The sequence below is a fragment of the Mustela erminea genome, chromosome 14 (assembly GCF_009829155.1).
Source record: "Mustela erminea isolate mMusErm1 chromosome 14, mMusErm1.Pri, whole genome shotgun sequence".
Classification (NCBI taxonomy): domain Eukaryota; kingdom Metazoa; phylum Chordata; class Mammalia; order Carnivora; family Mustelidae; genus Mustela; species Mustela erminea.
In genome coordinates this window covers 66,654,951-66,673,496 of record NC_045627.1, presented here as the reverse complement: position 1 = coordinate 66,673,496, position 18,546 = coordinate 66,654,951, and the positions used below count along the sequence as shown (strand labels likewise).

At 43.7% G+C, this 18,546-nt stretch overlaps 1 protein-coding gene across 2 annotated transcripts in view; it reads left to right on the top strand.

The window, feature by feature from the left end:
• Nucleotides 1-8,772: 8,772 nt before the first annotated feature.
• The window catches only part of NT5C2 (5'-nucleotidase, cytosolic II), an 86,773-nt gene continuing 76,999 nt past the window's right edge, over nt 8,773-18,546 (top strand). For both annotated transcript variants that reach the window (XM_032313650.1, XM_032313649.1), the window contains exon 1: nt 8,773-8,876. The gene's annotated coding sequence lies outside the window, so the exon portion shown is untranslated. The remainder of the gene's footprint in view (nt 8,877-18,546) is intronic.

The following is an 18,546-nucleotide window of genomic DNA, read 5'->3' as shown; positions in this document are numbered from 1 at the left end:
AATACTGATGTCTAGGTCCCTCCCCAAAAGATTCTGATCTAGTTGGTATGAGTTTACAGCCTGGCATGGTATTTTTTAAACGCTCCCCTGGTGATTCTAATGTTCAGCCAGAATAGAGAACCACCGATCTAAAGTTTCTTCCAGATATAACACACGAGGAAGTCCAGCTGCCAGGATTCCGTGGAGGCAGGGGAATGGAATGTCTCCCGGCATTCTCCTGCCATCACCCTTTGTTAGTTTAGCAGGAAGCATTCTTGGACAGGCTCACTAAGCTGGAACTCCAAGAGTATTTGTGGACTCCTGGAGTGTTTAATACTTAGGAGCTCATTCCCTCCTGGAGAGACCTGGTAGACCAGGGCTCTGAGAAAAAACAAATCAGCTCTTCCCTACCACACTGCTCTAACCTCAGAGTCTCCCCTGGAGTGTTGTGCTATGGAGTCCTAGTCAAGCCAAAGAAGAGGGTGGAGGGGAGGATCCTTGGTATCCTCCCCTCAGTAGATTCCCTAAACTCAGTAGGGAATCTTGGGGCCCTGACCAGAAGGGGTGGGGCCCGAGAGTTAGCAAACACCCATTCCTTTATAATGCTTTAACACCATATCCGTAGCCATTATTTATTTCATTCCCAAGACAAGCTTGAGGAATGCAAAACAGGTATTACTGCCTCCATTTTGAAGAAGAGTAAATTAGGTCTCTGAACGGTTGAGGGCCGCACCAAAATTACACAGTAGATTCGCAGCAGCATCAGCATGCCAGCCCCTGCCCCTGACTCTCCTTCCTGGACACTCTCATTGTGTCTGGGAAGAAAAACTGCACACCCAGCGTGAGATAGTAGAAAATAGACATGGTCTCTTTCCCTGGTTCCTGGTAGAGAGCTCCTGAAATCCTTGGCACTCCCTGGGTGACAGGCATGTCTTTCGTTCTAATGAGGTGACTCTTGTCGAGTCATAGATGAGGGCTGGTCACTGGAAAGAGCAAGCCGTGATTAGAAGCTCAGCATTTTCAGTCCTCCCCTCACCCCATTCTCTTAAGAAGGGCAAGGGGCTGAAAATGGAGTTAATGATCAATCACGAGTGATGGCAGAACAAATCACGTGTTGAAGCCAAAATCGCGTGATGAAGCCTTCATGAAAGTGTGTGGGGTTCAGAGAGCTTCCAGGTTGGTGAACACATCCACATCCTGGGAGGGTGGCCCTCCAGCTTGGTAAGGACAAAAACTCCTGTGCTTGGGACCCTCCCAGACCTCACCCTCTGTATCTCTCCATCTGGCTGCTGACTTTTATCTTGTCCTTTACTGAGCTGGTGAAGTCAAGTAGGTGTTTCCCTGAGTTCTGTGAGTGGCTGTAAACAAACAATCAAATCCAAGGGGGAGGTCATGGGGACCTCTGATTTGTAGCCAAGTCAGACAGAAGTTGTGGGAAACCTGGGCATCTGTTACTTTTGACCTCTGTCTGTAGTGAGGGACAATCTCGTGGGACTGAGCCCGTACCCTTGGGGATCTGACCAGACAGTGTCAGAATTAAGCTCAACTGTTAGCACTCAGTTGTCCCAGAGAATTGCTCTGTGTGGGAAAACCCTCACGCATTTGATTTCAGAAGTGTTATTGAGTGTGGGAAAGGTATGAGAGTAAAGAAGGCACAGAAGTTCGGGGAGGTTTTTCTGAAACACCCGGGTAGCTCAGAGTCCTTGACTCCTTGGAATTAGAGCCAAGGTTCTAAATTGCCCCATTAAGTGCTACAGGGAACAACTGAAAAAGCTCCTCCAGTTGCGGCCCCTCTACCTCTGAGCACAGCAGTATTCTCTGGGATTATTAGCAAATGCCTTCAGTTTTGTTAAGTGTGGGGTGTTCAGGACTGCCTTTGAGAGGTGGAGAGGTGTTTCACTATAATGTCCAGTGTGCCCAGGAACACTCAGAAAGGCTAGGTAGAGTGTTAGCCAACTGCTGGGTCTTAGACAGGGGTCAGCTCTTAGGTCCTGGCTCAAGATGAAATGGAAAAAAACAGAAAAGGGCATCAGTTTTTTACCAAGTTCAGTTTAATTTAAGGCCCGCCTTTTATTCTGAGATTATGTTTTCCCTACCTTTTTTGGTGTTAAAATTGTTTTTCAAAAAATAGTAATGGCGGGGCACCTGGGTGGCTCAGTCAGGCTTAATTCTGACACTGTCTGCCTGGAGACAGTGTCAGATCCCCAAGGGTACGGGCTCAGTCCCACGAGATTGCCCCCCACTACAGACAGCGGTCACAAGTAGGCCTCAAAAGAGATCATTGACAGCAGCTCAGTACAGATCAGGCCTCTGCCTTCAGCTCAGGTCATGATCCCAGAGTCCTGGGATCAAGCCCCACATCGGGCTCTCTGCTCGGCAGGGAGCCTGCTTCCTCCTCTCTCTCTGCCTGCCTCTCTGCCTACTTGTGATCTCTGTCAAATAAATAAATAAACAAAATCTTAAAAAAAAAAAAAAGAAATAGTAATGGCAGTAGATGGCAGTTTATTTTATTATTATTTTTATTTTTAAAAAGATTTTACTTATTTGCAGGGGGTGCACACAAGGAGGGAGGGGCAGAGGAGAGGGACAAGCAGACCGCCACTGAACAGGGAGTCCCATGTGGAGCCAGATCCCAGGACCCCGGGATCATGACCCGAGCCTAAGGCAGACGCTTGACCCACAGAGCCACCCAGGCATCCCAATGGCAGTTTATTTTAACGTCCTGAATGGTATAGTCCAAAGATGGCCACCCTACATGAATGCCCACATGTGCTATTGAAATATCACTGAGTGAAGGAATCCCGAATCTGGTAACCACTTACCATTTCAGAGGGCCTTGTGACCCCAATTCCTCAGAGGTGGGGGAGGCCACAGAGAGCCTCCCTTGACAGCAGTGGTAAAACATCAAATAGTAGAAGACTTAAAATGCCTGGATTTGGGCTTTGCCACCCATAAATTCATAAAAAATGAAATGCACTGTTGCCACTTTGGTTTGATTTAACCAGTTTATTTATATAGTGCTTACTGGATGCCCAGCCCTATCTCAAATGCTGTACAAATGTGATCTCATTTGATCCTTATCAAGCATATGAGGTAGATACTATTATTATCCTCATCTCCATTTTAAAGATGGGGAAACTAAGACATGAGGGCATTGAGACACCTGTCTCGGGTCACAACTAGTTAGCTGCGGAGCCAGAAGTTGAAGCCAGAGAGTCTGGCTCTGGAATCCATTTTCTTAATCCCTACAGCATGCTGCCTGGTTAGAAGCAATTTAGAACTTTAGTGGCATGTAATGATCTATTTTCAGCCTCTGATTCCATAGACAGAAGCTGCCTGTGGACTAAGCTGCCTGATCTGTACTGAGCTGCTGTCAATGATCTCTTTTGAGGCCTTTCCACACCACCACTGGGAGAGTCAGAGTGGGAAGATGGCCCTTTGAAAGAGCCTGGCAAGACAACAGTGGCAAAATCAATGAACTTTGGTTAAGATCAGCAAGCCCTTGTAGCATGGAGCCTTGAGTCCATGCAAAGGTCTTCTGAGAGGTCCTCCAGAGCTTAGAATGCTAAGTGTGCTTTCAAACACACTTAAAAAAAAATTTTATTTGTGAGAGAAAGAGAGGGAGAGAGCACACACACTAGCTTAGGGAGGGGCAGAGGGATAGGGAGAGAAGCAGACTCCTTGCTGAGCTGATGTGGGGCTCAATCGCATGACCCCAAGACATGACCTGAGCCAAAATGAAGAGTCAGATGTTTAACCAACTGAGTCACCCAGGTGCCCCTATTTCTTTTGTTTTTATTTTTATTTATTTTCATTTTTTGGAATCTTTTTTTAAAACAGGTAAAAGTAGAGTTGTGTTGAAACAGAAGTGGGGATCCGGGGGTGCCTGGGTGGCTCAGTGGGTTAAGCCGCTGCCTTCGGCTCAGGTCATGATCTCAGGGTCCTGGGATCAAGTCCCATATCGGGCTCTCTGCTCAGCAGGGAGCCTGCTTCCCTCTCTCTCTCTCTCTGCCTGCCTCTCTGCCTGCTTGTGATCTCTGTCTATCAAATAAATAAATAAAATCTTAAAAAAAAAAAAAAAAGAGAAGTGGGGATCCGGCTTACCTTATTCTTAGCCTTTATGCAGTATTGAGTCACTATCAGATAGTGACTCATTTCCGGCCTTTGTACCTACTGGTCCCCCTTTCAGGACTCTTCCAATCATCCAAGCAAGCCCATCTCTTTCGCTTAAGTCCTACTCATCCTTCAGGGCTCAGCTGAGATGTTATTTCCATAGGGAAATGTTCCCTGAGCCTCTCCCTACCCCAAAACCTAGCCCCTATTTTGTTTTCTCTCACAGCATCTTTCACTTTTCCTGCATTTCTCTTTCCTAAAATTGTAGTTAAATAATTGTTTATTTATCTAAAGCTCATCTTCCCAAGCAGTTGGAAACATCCAAAAGGGCAGAAACCCATGTCTCTGTTGATGAGTGTTGGGCACAAGGTAGGAGCTCACTGCATAATTTTGAAGAAATGTCCGTGCTCCTGAGTCTTACATGGATATCCTGTCTCTCAAGTTGGAGTGGACATTTCTAACTAGACTAAACATTTTCTCATTGTCTCCTTTCATAGTGCCTGTGCTGGCACTAATCACCCAAGTGCTGACCCTGTGCTATCAGAGAAAGAAGGACGAAAAACAGAGGAGACACCTGAGAAGGCGGATTGGATCTAACACTGAACACTTCCTGGGAGAAAGAGTTTTGGGCAGCCGGAGGCTGTTTCTAGGCCCCAGGCCAGGGTGTTGAGCAATGTTTTCATTTCTCTGAGAGCTTCTGCCAACGAGAAGAAAACTGATGAGTGACCTGTGAATGCTGCTTACATTCTGGGTGACTCACAGTTTATGGTATTCTGGGGGAAAAATCATGTTGATCAGAGGAGTAGGACAGCCATGTGGGTACTGGGCAGAAAGTTTGGTGAGAGGCCATCCAGTGCCTCGGTAAGATGGCCTCTCTTGCTAAGCACTCACTGCCCAGGCCTTTCAGCCAATGCCAAATCAGAGACCCCAGGCAAGCCACATAAGGCCCATTGCTTCCTTGGGCTCCCCAGTCTTCTGTTGGAAGGTTCTTTCATAGTTGATATGGCTTCTCTTTCTCCAGAAAGTCATAAATCCAAATGTCCTGCCCTTTTCCTTTCTATTGTAATTAAAACATTAATTTCTGGTTACAAAAATAATATATGAATACATTTATCTTCAGAAACAATAAAATAGGGGCATGTAGGTGGCTGTCAGTTAAGCAGTTAAGTGTCTGACTCTTTGATTTCAGCTCAGGTTGTGATCTTAAGAGGTCATGAGATGAGCCCCAGAGCTCCGCCTTGGGTTGGGTACTGGGTATGGAGCCTGCTTAAGATTCTCTCGCTCTCTCTTCCTCTGCCCCTCCACCCTACCTCCACATACATGCTCTCTCTTTCTCTAAGAAAAAGAAAAAAAAAAAAAGGAACAAAAAACTGCAGTAAAATGAAGCTAAACTCCCTTTTACCCTCGCACTTGGCCCTTTACCTCATCTTCAGAGATAGCTTTTTTTTTTTAATAACTTCTAATAAACATTTGGGATGTCGCCTTATGATCTGTTTTAAAAATCTTTTACAAACAATGTGTGGTTTTCTTAGTTTGGGCAGCTATAGTGGTATACCAGAGACTTGGTATAAGAAAATTTTCACAGTTCCAGAGGCTGGGAAGTCCAAGGGCAAGGCACGAACAGATTTGGTGAAGGCCTGTTTCCTGGTTCAGAGAAAGCTATCTTCTTGCTGTGTCCTTACAAGGTGGAAGGGGTAGGAGGATTTCAGGGTTCTCTTTTATAAGGGCACTCATTCCACTTATGAGGGCTCTGCCCTCATGACCGAATTATCTCTCAAAGGCCCTACCTCCAAATACCATCACGTTGGGCATTAGGTTTCAACACATGAATTTAGAATTTGTCTATAGCAGTGTTGATAAGAAAAAAATGGTATTTATGTCTGTGTTTTAACATTTTATTTTGAAAATAATTTTAGATTTACAGAAGAGTTGCAAAGTGCCTTACCATTTTATTTTGAAATAATTTTAGATAGAAGAACTGCAAAAATAGTAACGGGCACCTGGGTGGCTCAGTCATTAAGCATCTGCCTTAGGCTCCGTCATGATCCCAGGGTCCTGGGATTGAGCTCTCTGCTCAGCGGGGAGCCTGCTTCTCCCTCTTCCACTCCCCTGCTTGTGTTCCCTCTCTCACTGTCTCTCTGTCAAATAGATAAATAAAATCTTAAAAAAAAAAAGTCACAGAAAATTCCAGTATACCCTTACTCAGCCTCTCCTAATGTTAATGGGTCCCATAACTCTGGTTCAGTGATCAAAACTAAGAAATGAACACTGGTGCAATGTGCTGATAATTAAACTATAAACTTTATTAGAACTTCACCAGTTTTCCCACTAATGTACTTTAACTGTTCCAGGATCCTCTGTTACATTTAGTTGTCTTGTCCGTTTAGTCTCGTCCAATCTATGTTTTCCTTGGCTTTCATGACCTTAACACTTTTTTTTTTTTGAAGGCTTCCAGTTTTTAAAAAATAGTCCACTTATTTATTTATTTTTAAGTAATCTCTCCACCCAACATGAAACTCAGACTCATGACCCCAAGATCAAGAGTCACATACTCTCCCAACTGAGCCAGCCAGGTGCCCTGACCATAACACTTTTGAAGAATCCAGGTCAGGTATTTTATAGAATAGCCCTTAATTTGGGTTTGTCTGAAGTTAAGCATTTTGAGGAAGATTTTAAAAAATATATCAATTATATATATATATATAATATTTGCATGTTATATATTATACTGCAACTTGGGTTTTATATTCAACTATATTGTGTATTTTTTTAAGCGAGAGGGAGCAAGTGAGGGGGGGGCAAAGGGAGGAGGGGGAGAGAGAGAATCTTAATCAGGCACCACACCCAGCATGGAGCCTGAGGCAGGGTTTGATCTTAGGACCCTGAGATCAGGACCTGAGCCAAGGCACCTAACCAACTGAGCCATCTCGGTGCCTCTCAACTATAGGACTATAGATCAAGGTCACTTCTCTTAAATTCTCTACAGAATTGCATTATGAGTATTGTGCATTTTCTTTTAATTTAATTTTTTAATTAATCAATTTATTTGACAGACAGAGATCACAAGGAGGCAGAGAGAGGCAGGCGGAGAGAGAGGGGGAAGCAGGCTCTCCGCCAAGCAGAGAGCCCAACACGGGGCTCGATCCCAGGACCCTGGGACCACGACCCCAGCCGAAGGCAGAGGCTTCAACCCACTGAGCCACCCAGGCGCCCCGAGTATTGTGCATTTTATTTATCTATTCCCCTATTGGTGGGTACTTAGGCTGATTCCAAAATTTATTAACAACATCATAGGAATTATCCTTATATACATTTCCATATGCACATGGAGTACGGTAGATAACTAGAAGTGGCACTGATGAAACATGGATTTAATAGATGTTGTCCTATTGCCCTCTAAAGTGGCTGTGCCAATTTATATTCTTTTGATATTATGAAGATTGAAAATTGTTGCCAATCTCAGTTTCAATTTCCATTTCCCTGGTTACTATTGAGATTGCATGTTTTTGTGTGCTTATTAGCAATTTGGGATTAGCAACTTCCTTCTGTGAACTGCCAATTTATATTATTTGCCCATTTTCCACTAGATTTTTTTCTTATTGATTCGTTGAGTCCTTTGTATGTTCTAGATACAAATCTTTATTTTATGTATTACAGATATATTCTCTTCATCTGTTATTTCTTAAGTTTATTTCCCAATTTTTTAAAAAGGTTTTATTTATTTGTGACAGAGAAAGGGGGAGAGAGAGAGAAAGAGAGAGAGAGAGGGCATAAGCAGGGAGGAGGGTCAGAGGGAGAGGGAGAGGGAGAAGCATTCTTCCGGATAAGCAGGGATCCCAATGCTGAGCTCAATTCCAGGACCCTGAGATCATGACCCCAGCTGAATGAGGTCCTTGTTCCCCAATATTTTAAGTTATTACATGTCCCTGATTTTTATTTTTTTAAGAATTTTATTTATTTGACAGACAGAGATCACAAGTAGGCAGAGAGAGGGAGGAAGCAGGCTCTCTGCCGAGCAGAGAGCCCACTGCGGGGCTCGATCCCACAAGCCTGGGATCATGACCTGAGCAGAAGGTAGAGGCCTCAACCCACTGAGCCACCCAGGCACCCCACATGTCCCAGATTTTTTAAATTATTTTTTCTGACTTTTGGAGACAAAGTTCTTGATTATACAAGTAGTATAAATGATGTAGAAAATCTGGGAAATTTATGGACAAGTATAAAGAAGAAAAGAAACTACCCCGAATCTTATCACTGAGGAAAAAAACAAAACAAAACACTCCTAAAATATTCAATTACAGGGGCACCTGGGTGGCTCAGTGTGTCCCTTCTGAACCAGAAGGGATCTAAGGTCTGTTTGACCAGGAGATAAAGGATGCCCCATCCCCTTAAGGGAAAGTGTTGGTGTATAGACACAGGCAAGGTGGTGGGGCCTTGCTGAGGGGCCAGACACAAAGCCAAGGGATGGAGACCTAAATGACATGTAAGGGTTGTCAATGTACCTTATCCCACAGGTCGTCAACGACTGCTGTTCTGTTATTTGTGGGTCTCGAAAACCCGCGCTAGGGCCCCAGGCGCACGCCCGCAACCGGGCTCCTCTCAGTCTGTGCTGCTAGGGAGCGTCGCGGCGGCCTGGTTCTTCGGCGGAGCTGCGGAAAGAACAGCACGCCGGTCCCTGGCCGGGCGCGAGCTGGGGGCGGCGCCGGGGCGGCGGGGGCGGGGAAGGAGCGCGCCCCGGCGGCTGCGGCAGTTGCGCGTTGGGATTGCTGCCGAGCGGCGGACCGGTGAGTGCGGCGGGACTCGCGGGAGGGCGGGGAGGGAGCGGGCGAGCGAGAGAGAGAGCGAGCGAGAGAGGCAGGGAGGGTGCGCGGCAGAGCGCGCGACTTGGGACCGGGAGACGCCGCCTGCCCCTGCCCCGGCCCCACCCGGGCCGGTGCACCCCTCTGGCCCCTCTCCTCCATCCCAGCGCCCGCGGACTCGACACCCTCGTGGCCGCACGTCGCCCCCCACCCCCAAACCTATCCCCAGCTGGCCCCCGCCTCAGAGCAGCCCCAGCCACCGCGGCGACGCCCCCAGCCCCACGTCACGCTCGCGCCATTGTTTCTGCCGTCGGCTCGCGGGGACCCGCCTTCCCCTCGGAGCGCGGCCCTTGGTCTCCTCAGAGCCAGCCTCGCCGTGTCCTGTCCCCCCGCTTTTCTCACGCCCGTGGCAGCCCCCATCTCGCCTCAGGCGGACCCTTCTTTACTGAGTTCCGGTTATTTTTTTCCGGAGGACGCCGCCTTCCTCCCGTAGGCAGCGGAGGCCAGTCTTTCCGTCCCCCTTCCAGGGCTTCACCCCCTGCGCGTTCCGGGTGGCCCCCAAGGAACTAGCGGACCGCCGTGGTAGGAGGCGAGGCTGACAACGTTTTCGCCAGAGCCGCAGGAAATTGCCGGCCTGATAGACCACATTCCAGTTGTTTTGTCGTTTGCAGCACTTCCTGGAAAGCTCACGTTGAATCGCGAGCCGCCACAAAAACCAAGCTCGTTATTTCTAAACGGCTCCCAAGTCAGGCGTCAGCTGTCTGGGGGCGGACCGTCCCCCCCGCTTTTTTTTTTCTTGGGGTCTCCTGAAGCTGGTGAAAGCCGAGGGGAGATGCAGATCTGAGGCCTGAACCATTCGTTGTAAGCAAAACGTTTGGAGGTTTTGACGCCAGTAGGCCTCAGCTTTTAAAAGCAGTGGGTAGAGCTGTGGGCGTTGGGGCCGTTATGTTTGACGATGTAAAGTACAGTGATCCGCAGCGACTGGTCACCTTTGTAGGGTTGTGTGCGTGCGTGCGCCCTTGCGTGTCCGGGTGCAGACAGGTTCTTGATTGAACTGTGCTTGTTTTGTAATGTCTGCACACTGTTCATTTTGCCTCTTAAGACAGCGGATGCAAATTCTAAGTGTAATCCACAAGGAAGAATGTTGAAACAGTACCGTTTACCGTGGAGACTTAATGTGATTGAAGTCCTTTTAAATAGTTACCACGACACACTTTTTTTCCTTAATTTTCTTTTAGTAGGCTTCACGCCCAAATGTGGGGCTCCAACTCACAACCTTGAGATCAAGAGTCGCCTGCTCTACCCCTGAGCCATCTAGGAGTCCTTACTGGGACACTTCTCAACCATGGTTAGAATTTATCCAGATGAAGACATCCAGGCCTCTGCATGATGGCTTGATGGTAGCACACACGGACTACTTCTGAAATGCATTTCTTTTGCAGTATAAGCTGCTACAATTTCAGCTCTTATAGGTTGTTGCTGCATTTAGATTTAAGAATTTAGCAAATCAGTCTGTAAAATGAGAGGGCTGAAGGAGAGTTCTGCAAGGTTTTTTCCAGTATTTTGGTTTGTTTTTGAGGATTTTATTTATTTGTCAGCACACAAGCTGGGGAAGAGGCAGACAGAGAAGTAGGCTCCCGCTGAGCAAGGACCTAGATGGAGGGCTTGCTCCCAGGACCCTGGGATCAGAATTTGAGCAGAAGGCAGAGGGTTAAGGGACTGAGCCACCCAGACACCCGGGTTTCTTTCAGTACTAAAATTTGATTCCATGGTATGAAAATTTACAATTAGCTACAGGTTTCCAAAAGTTTATTATTGTAGGAAGATTTGTATAGAGAGATATTTACTGATGGTATCTGCAAGCCTTAGTACTGACAATAGGTTTATCTTCCTAAAGAAAGCCAGATTATAGTGGAACGTTAGGGATGTTCATTTGTCTGTCTCTAGGCTGTTTTTTTTTTTTTTTTTAAGATTTTATTTACTTATTTGACACAGAGAGAGAGGGATCACAAGTCAGCAGAGAGGCAGGCAGAGGAAGAGGGGGAAGCAGGCTCCCCGTTGAGCAGAGAGCCCAATGTGGGGCTCGATTCCAGGACCCTGAGATCACGACCTGAGCCGAAGGCAGGGGCTTAACCCACTGAGCCACCCAGGCGCCCCTGTTTTTGCTGTTTTATGGAAGAAAGCACTTAAGCCTTTTTTCTTTAAATACATCTTTTCATTGCTTAGCTTTTTTAACAAAAAGCTTAATTCAATGAAAGAGCAGAACAGGAAACAGATCCCAACTTTATCATATGATGTATAACTAAGTTCTTTTCCAATTCCTATTTAAACATAGTTTTTATGTAGTTTCACTTGCTATGTACATATTTTTAATTTTCATTTACCCACTTTCTGGGATGTCCACGTATCTGAAGAATTCATCTACTTTTCATTTGTAAAGGCTCTGTAACATATTTTTATACCCAGTGGTCAACATTGCCTGGCGTACAGGCTCTCAGTAAATTTTTGTTGAAGGAATGTAGTATTTTGAGCCACTTGGACAACATTTGGGAACACAACATGTTAAATATCACAGGGCATATGCTCAGTGACATTTGAGCAATAAAGCCCTTCAATACTTTGAGCCAGGAGGTAGCATCACGTATGTTTAAGAGTGTGGTTTTTGGAGTCTGGGTTTGAGATCTGGCTTGCAACTTAACCAGCCATGCAACCTTGGAGAAGATGGAAGACCTCACTTAGTTTGTCTCACCACGAAAAACGGGAAAATAGAACAAATTTCACAAGGTTGTATGGATTAAGTGGGATAATTCCATTGAAGCAATACTGGCATACATTAAATTATAAATGTTAACTCTCACTTTTTTGTTCAGAGTGGGGATGTTACTGCATGTTGGTGGGATCAGAAAAGCACGAGTGATGATGACAGGAGAGTAAGAAGATGCGAAGGTGGATATATTGAGGGTTTAATTAATAGGTTGCTCTCACTAAAAGTATGTGGTAGAGTAATAGTATGAGATAAAGCTAGAGATAGAATTTCTGATAAGCTGCTTACAAGATAGGCTATGTAGATTTTTGGAAGATACAGCACAATGAAGTAAGATAATTTTTTTTTTTTAAATAAAGGTTTTATTTATTATTCTAAGAGAGAGAGAGAGAGAGAACAGGAGCAAGAGTTGGGGAGAGGGAAAAGCAGGCTCTCTAATGAGCAGGGAGCCTGGCTTTGGGGCTCTATCCCAGGATCCCGGGATCATGACCTGAGTTGAAGGCAGATGCTTAACCCACTGAGCCATCCAGGTGCCCCAAGATAATTTTTTGTAATGAGTGGTAGGTGTTTGTGTTGTTTTTTAGGTTCAGAACTAAAAAAGTTCTTTCCTTTAAAGATTGATTTATCCTAGAGAGAGAGGAAAAAAAAAAATATGTGAGTGGGGGGAGGGGCAGAGGGAGAAGATGAGAGAATCTTGAGTAGACTCCCTGCGGAGCTGGTAGCCCAATTCAGGGCTCAGTCTCACAACCCTGAGATCCTGACCTGAAGCCAAGAGTCAGATGGTCAATGGACAGAGTAACCCAGATGCCCCTAAAAGTTCTTTGCTTTAAGGATGTTGATTGCAAATTGTTATAGATTACTGAATTTCTTGTCACCTGACACAGTAAATCTTTTTTTTTTTTTTTTTAAAGATTTTATTTATTTATTTGACAGAGAGAGATCACAAGTAGGCAGAGAGGCAGGCAGAGAGAGAGGAGGAAGCAGCCTCCCTGCTGAGCAGAGAGCCCGATGCGGAGCTCGATCCCAGAACCCTGAGATCATGACCTGAGCCGAAGGCAGCGGCTTAACCCACTGAGCCACCCAGGCGCCCCCTGACACAGTAAATCTTATATGACTTTTTATTATTTGAAATTTGGTTGTGTTCTGTGATTGGTTACCAGAGTTTGCAGTGGCTTTTTGTTCATTTTTTTTTCAAAAAAGATTTTAGTTATTCATTTGACAGAGAGAGTGTGTGTGTGTGCATGCACAAGCGAGGGGAGGGGCAGAGGGGGAAGCAGACTCCCCACTGAATAGGGAGTTCCAGGTGGAACTCTGGGAATATGACCTGAGGTGAAGGCAGACACTTAACCGACTGAGCCACCCATGTGTGTCTCATTCTTTCTTAAATGGAAAACAACTTTAGCAATAAGCCAATGAAAAACAATAAAAATAGCAAAATTGTCAGCAGAGCAGCAAAGCTGCCTTCTTTTTAGGTGGAATACAGAATCAGAAGGATTAAATTGACTTGGAGAGTGTTGAACTATTAGTTCCTACCGTGTGTGTGTGTGTGTGTGTGTGTGTGTGTGTGTGTGTGTGTTTTAAGTAGGCTCCATGCCGAGCTTGGAGCCCAGCGTGAGGCTTGAACTCACAACCCTGAGATCGGGATCTGAGCTGAGATCGAGTTGGATGCTTTACTGACTGAGCCACCCAGCCACCACTAGTACATATACTCTTCTTATTTAATACATTATACATATGATTTTGCAACTTTTTTTTTTTGCTTAGACATTTTAAAAAAGATTTTATTGGAGAGTGAGTGAGCAAGAGAGAGCATGAAGCAGGAGAGATAGAGGGAGAGGCAGACTCCTGGGGAGCCCAACACGGGGCTCAATCCTAGGACCCTGAGATCATGACCTGAGCCGAAATCAGGAGTCAAGTATTTAACTGACTGAGCCACCTGGGCACCCCAGTGTTGTTTATAATATGTGTCCATGTTGATAAGACTTTAGTTCATTCATTTTAATCACTTTGTAGTGTTGCATTATATGAATAAACCAATTTGTTTATGGTGTTTTAGGTGTTTCTGATTTTTTTTTAAAAGATGTTATTTTTACTTATTTATTTGATAGAGAAAGAGAGATCAAAAGTAGGTAGAGAGGCAGGCAGAGAAAGAGGGGGAAGCAGGCTCCCTGGTGAGCAGAGAGCCCAATATGGGATTATGACCTGAGCTGAACGCAGAGGCTCAACCCACTGAGCCACCCAGGCGCCACCCGCCCCTTTTTAAAATATTTTATTTTTAGTCTGATTTTTTTTTTTTTAAGTAGGTCTGGTATGGACCTCAATGCAGGGCTTGAACTCACCATTCTGAGATCAAGAGTCAGACACTTAACCGACTAAGTTCTCCAAGCCCCCCCGTCTCCTGCCCCAAATGAACTTTATAGTTATTCTCCACTCTAACCCTTGGTCCTGGATCTAGTGAAAGATCATGAATTGCATTTAGTTGTCATGTCCCTGTAATTACTTTTAATCCACATCAGGTCCAGCTTTTTGTTTGTTTCCATAATATTAATATATTTGAAGAGCCCTGGTCAGTTTTGTGGAACAAAACTATAATAAAAGTTATGTGAATGTAATGTCTTCTAAATTATCTTCTTGTACTGCCCTCACCCTTCTTGTGATGACACGAGATGATAAAATATCTACGTAATAAGATGAAGTGAATGACGTAGGCATTGTGACATAACCTTAAGCTACTATTGACCTTCTGCCTATATGGGCAGAAGGAGGATCATCTGCTTCTGGGGACTGCAGCTGACCATGGGTAACTGAAACCGTGGAAAGGGAAACCATGGATAAGGGGCCGGAACTACTGTTCTACATTGTGCAGAAGCTGCAATGTAGAATGTTGCAGAACATTGTAGAACATTGCAGCCTCTACCATTATAAATAATAAATGATTAAGCACTATGTATCAGCCATTGTTCTTAGTACCTTGCACTTATTAATGGATTGAATCCTTGTTCCAACTCTCACCATTTTGGAGTGGAAGAAGCTGAAGGGATTGTGTAATTTGCTCAGTCATAGAGCTAATTAGTGTTGGAGTTACGTTTTGAACCCAGGCAGTGTGGCTTTAGAATCTGTACTCTTCATCACAAGTATAATTCTATGACATAGGTCAAATTATTTAATTTCAGTATGCTCTTTTCTTCTTTGTATGACAGAATAGCACCTAACTCACATGGTTGTGAGAAGTCAGAAAAATATGTATAGTGCTTAAAATAATATGTGAAAAAGGTGAACACTTAGTAAATGTTAAATGTTAGCTGTTAAGTTAGGGTTATTAAGGCATTGAACTTACACATCTCTGAATTTTTACCAAATAAGCAGACTAATCCATAAATGTGAATTTATAAACCAAGAAGTAGAAATACTGTGATTATTTCTGACTTTCTGATTTTTATTTTTATTTTTTTATTTTGTGAGAGGAAAGGTAATAGGTACAACAGTGTAATTGTGAGCCAGGAAATCATCAGTAAAAATTCATTCATTTTGAAATTAGACTTTCTTTTTTTGCCTCCTTTTTAAAAGAGTATTTAAGAATCATTACTGAAGGTGAAAAATATTTTATATTGGCTGATTGTAAAAACTGTTAGGCTTCATTACCTTTATGCTTTTGAAAGACCATAGTTAATTATAGCAATATTTTGAAGAAATAGATGGCATACTACATATCCTCCTGCCCATTCATTTAAAATGTTTTCTTTACATACTTGTTCTTTGTGTCAATGACCATTATTGTAGAAGGTCTTATATTACTCAAAACATTTAGTTAGAATCAGCCTTCAGGGGCGCCTGGGTGGCTCAGTGGGTTAAGCCTCTGCCTTTGGCTCGGGTCATGGTCTCGGGGTCCTGGGATCAAGCCTCACATTGGGCTCCCTGCTCAGCGGGGAGCCTGCTTCCTCCTCTCTCTCTCTGCCTGCTTGTGATCTCTCTCTGTCAAAAAAAACAGCCTTCATATGCTGATATAGAACAGATAGATAGCCTTCTGTGTGATAGGGCTGAGGTAACAATTCTAGGAGTAGCAGCAGTAGAATGGTGAAGAGAACATTAACAAAATTCAGGTCTTGTTTGTATATATTTAGGAACTTTAGGAATAGATGAAATAAATTTTTACTTTCCAGTTTCAGACTAGAGATTGGAGCATGTTATTGCTTGAAGAAAAACCAATTGTCAAGGCAACAGGTACTGCATTTCTCACTTGACAAGATCTCCTCTCAGTTTTGTTATTTTCCATCAGAGAACAAGGAACCTTTTGTTCCAAGGCCCGATGTCGAAATGTTAGCAAAATATTACGTTAATCAAGCCAAGAATCTTGTGTTTCTGAACCAAAAGATTTCACAAAGACTCATTTAGAGCATTAAAAGGAACTTGTGCAGTATTCTTGTATTTTCAGACTTATACAAGAATTAACTTCTAAAAAGCAAAGACTTCCAAGTGTAGAGGTTTAGGAGTTCCATTTGTTTCTGCCTGTCTGTATCAAGTCTACTGTTAAAGGAACTGGGGTTACAGCAACAAATGAAACAAATCTCACCCTTACAGAGCTTACATTTTAGAGAAAGGGTCTGACTCTAACTGTCAAAATATATCATGTCTGGAAGTGTTAATGTGCAAAAAAAAAAAAAAGAAAGAAAAAGAAAGCAAGGTAAGAGGATAGCAAATAATACGCATGGATAGGTGTGAGTTTATTAGTTGAAATTTGTTAGCTGTGTATATCACTTGGCGTGCAAACTATGAATGCTTGCCTTTTCCTGAAATGTATAGTCCAGGGCAAAAGTCCATTCAGATAGAACTGAATGAAACTAATGGAATGAAAAATGAACAAAAAACTGTCATGAACTATTCAAAAGGCAAGAAGTTAATGAAACATTTAACACAGTTTATATACAGCAGTTTTAAGAAGTCTCACTTTGGGGGAAAAATTGACTACTACATCTTAAAATACTTTATGTGATTATTTTCTTCCGTGTATTACTTTTAGTATTATTAGAAGGAGCAAAAGTTACAAAAATACTTTTAGAGCTATAGTTTCTTTCAAAGCGCAATTCTTTGGATTATAGATGACACCATTTTCAGGAAGGAAGAATTTTCTTTGCCCTTTAGAGTCCTAGCTGGATGAAGAATCAGATTGACATGAGACAAATTAACAGGAGGAAATCAAACTTAATAGCATACATAGGGACAATCCACACAGACATACAGATTCCAGAGACAGGCAACGTGATGCTTGTGTGAGCTGAGGAGGGGGCTAAGGGCCTGAGGATACAAAGGGCAGAAAGACTCTTAGCAAGGACTTGAGAGAAAATGGCTGGGAAACAAAGATTGCCTTATGTATCTAAGCGTCTTAGGGGAATCTCTGTTAATAGCTCTTCTCTTGGTGCAAGTAGGCAGTTGAGGGAGAGGTAAAGAGCTTTCCTGAACCTGCTGGGTTTTGATTGCTTTTTTTTTTTTTTCCCCAATTTTTAAAAAATGTATTTATTTGACAGACAGAGATTACAAGTAGGTGGAGAGGCAGGCAAGAGGAGGAGGAAGCAGGCTCCCTGCTGAGCAGAGAGCCCAATGTGGGGCTTCACCCCAGAACCCTGAGATCATGACCTGAGCCGAAGTCAGAGGCATTAACCTACTGAGCCACCCAGGCGCCCCTTGACTGCTTTTAAATCAAAATAATGTTCATGTCAAAGAGGCCCATCTTGGGGCAGCCAGCCCTTGGTCTCTATGCTATTAATTATAGATACTATGATTTAGATTTTTAGTATTTTTAGATGAATTAATCTAAACCTGGATCTGACTTCCCTTGTTTTCTAGGGAATGTATTTGTAAGTTAGTTTATTTGCGGTCATGTTACAGAGGGGATGCTAAGCCACACATACTGTTATAAATAACTGACCACGGGGGCTCCTGGGTGGCTCAGTGGGTTAAAGCCTCTGCCTTCGGCTCAGGTCATGATCCTGGGGTCCTGGGATAGAGCCCCGAGTCAGGCTCTCTGCTCAGCAGGGAGCCTGCTTCCCTTCCTCTCTCTGCCTGCCTCTCTGCCTACTTGTGATCTGTCAAATAAATAAATAAAATCTTAAAAAAAAAAAAAAACTGACCACTATACTTCCTTGGTTTTACTTGCTCATTGGTCAAGGGATAGGGTTTTCAAGGGCTATGTGTAAAATGTGCCTCTTTACCAAACAGATGTCCATAGTAGAGACTTATCAAGGATTGTCAGCAGCAGCTTGTAAAGCTGACTGTACATATGTGCATTTTCCTCTTGGTAGAAATGGTCCATAGCACTAATTGGTAAGGCTTACTGTATAGTCAGTATTCTCAGTATCTTTCAGCTCAACATACCTTATAGTTCGTATATAACCTGTGTTAATTATATGGATTGTACATTTAAAGCTGTTAACAAGTTGCTGGAACATAAGAGCAGAAATAAGGTCATATCAGTTATTCTGTTAAGTATCCTTTGTATCACAACAAAGGAAATGTTTTCATTTGTTTTTTTAAAGATTATTTGAGAGAGAGTGAGAGAGTGCTCTTAAGTGGGGCTGGGGGTGCGTAGAGGTAGTGGGGGAGGGAAAAGCAGACTCCCCATGAGCAGGAAGCTCCATGTGGGGGTCCATTCCAGGATCTTGGGATCATGACCCGAGCCGAAGGCAGACACTTAACTGATGGAGCTATCCAGGTACCCCACAAAGGAAATGTTTTTATTTATTTATTTAAACAAAATTTTTTTTGATTTTTTTTTTTTTTTTTTTTACTTTGTTTGAGAGAGAGAGAGAACGAGATAGTGAACAAGAAGCAGACTCCTTGTGGAGCAGGGAGCCTGACATGGGACTCTGTCCCAGGCCCCTGGGATCATGACCTGAG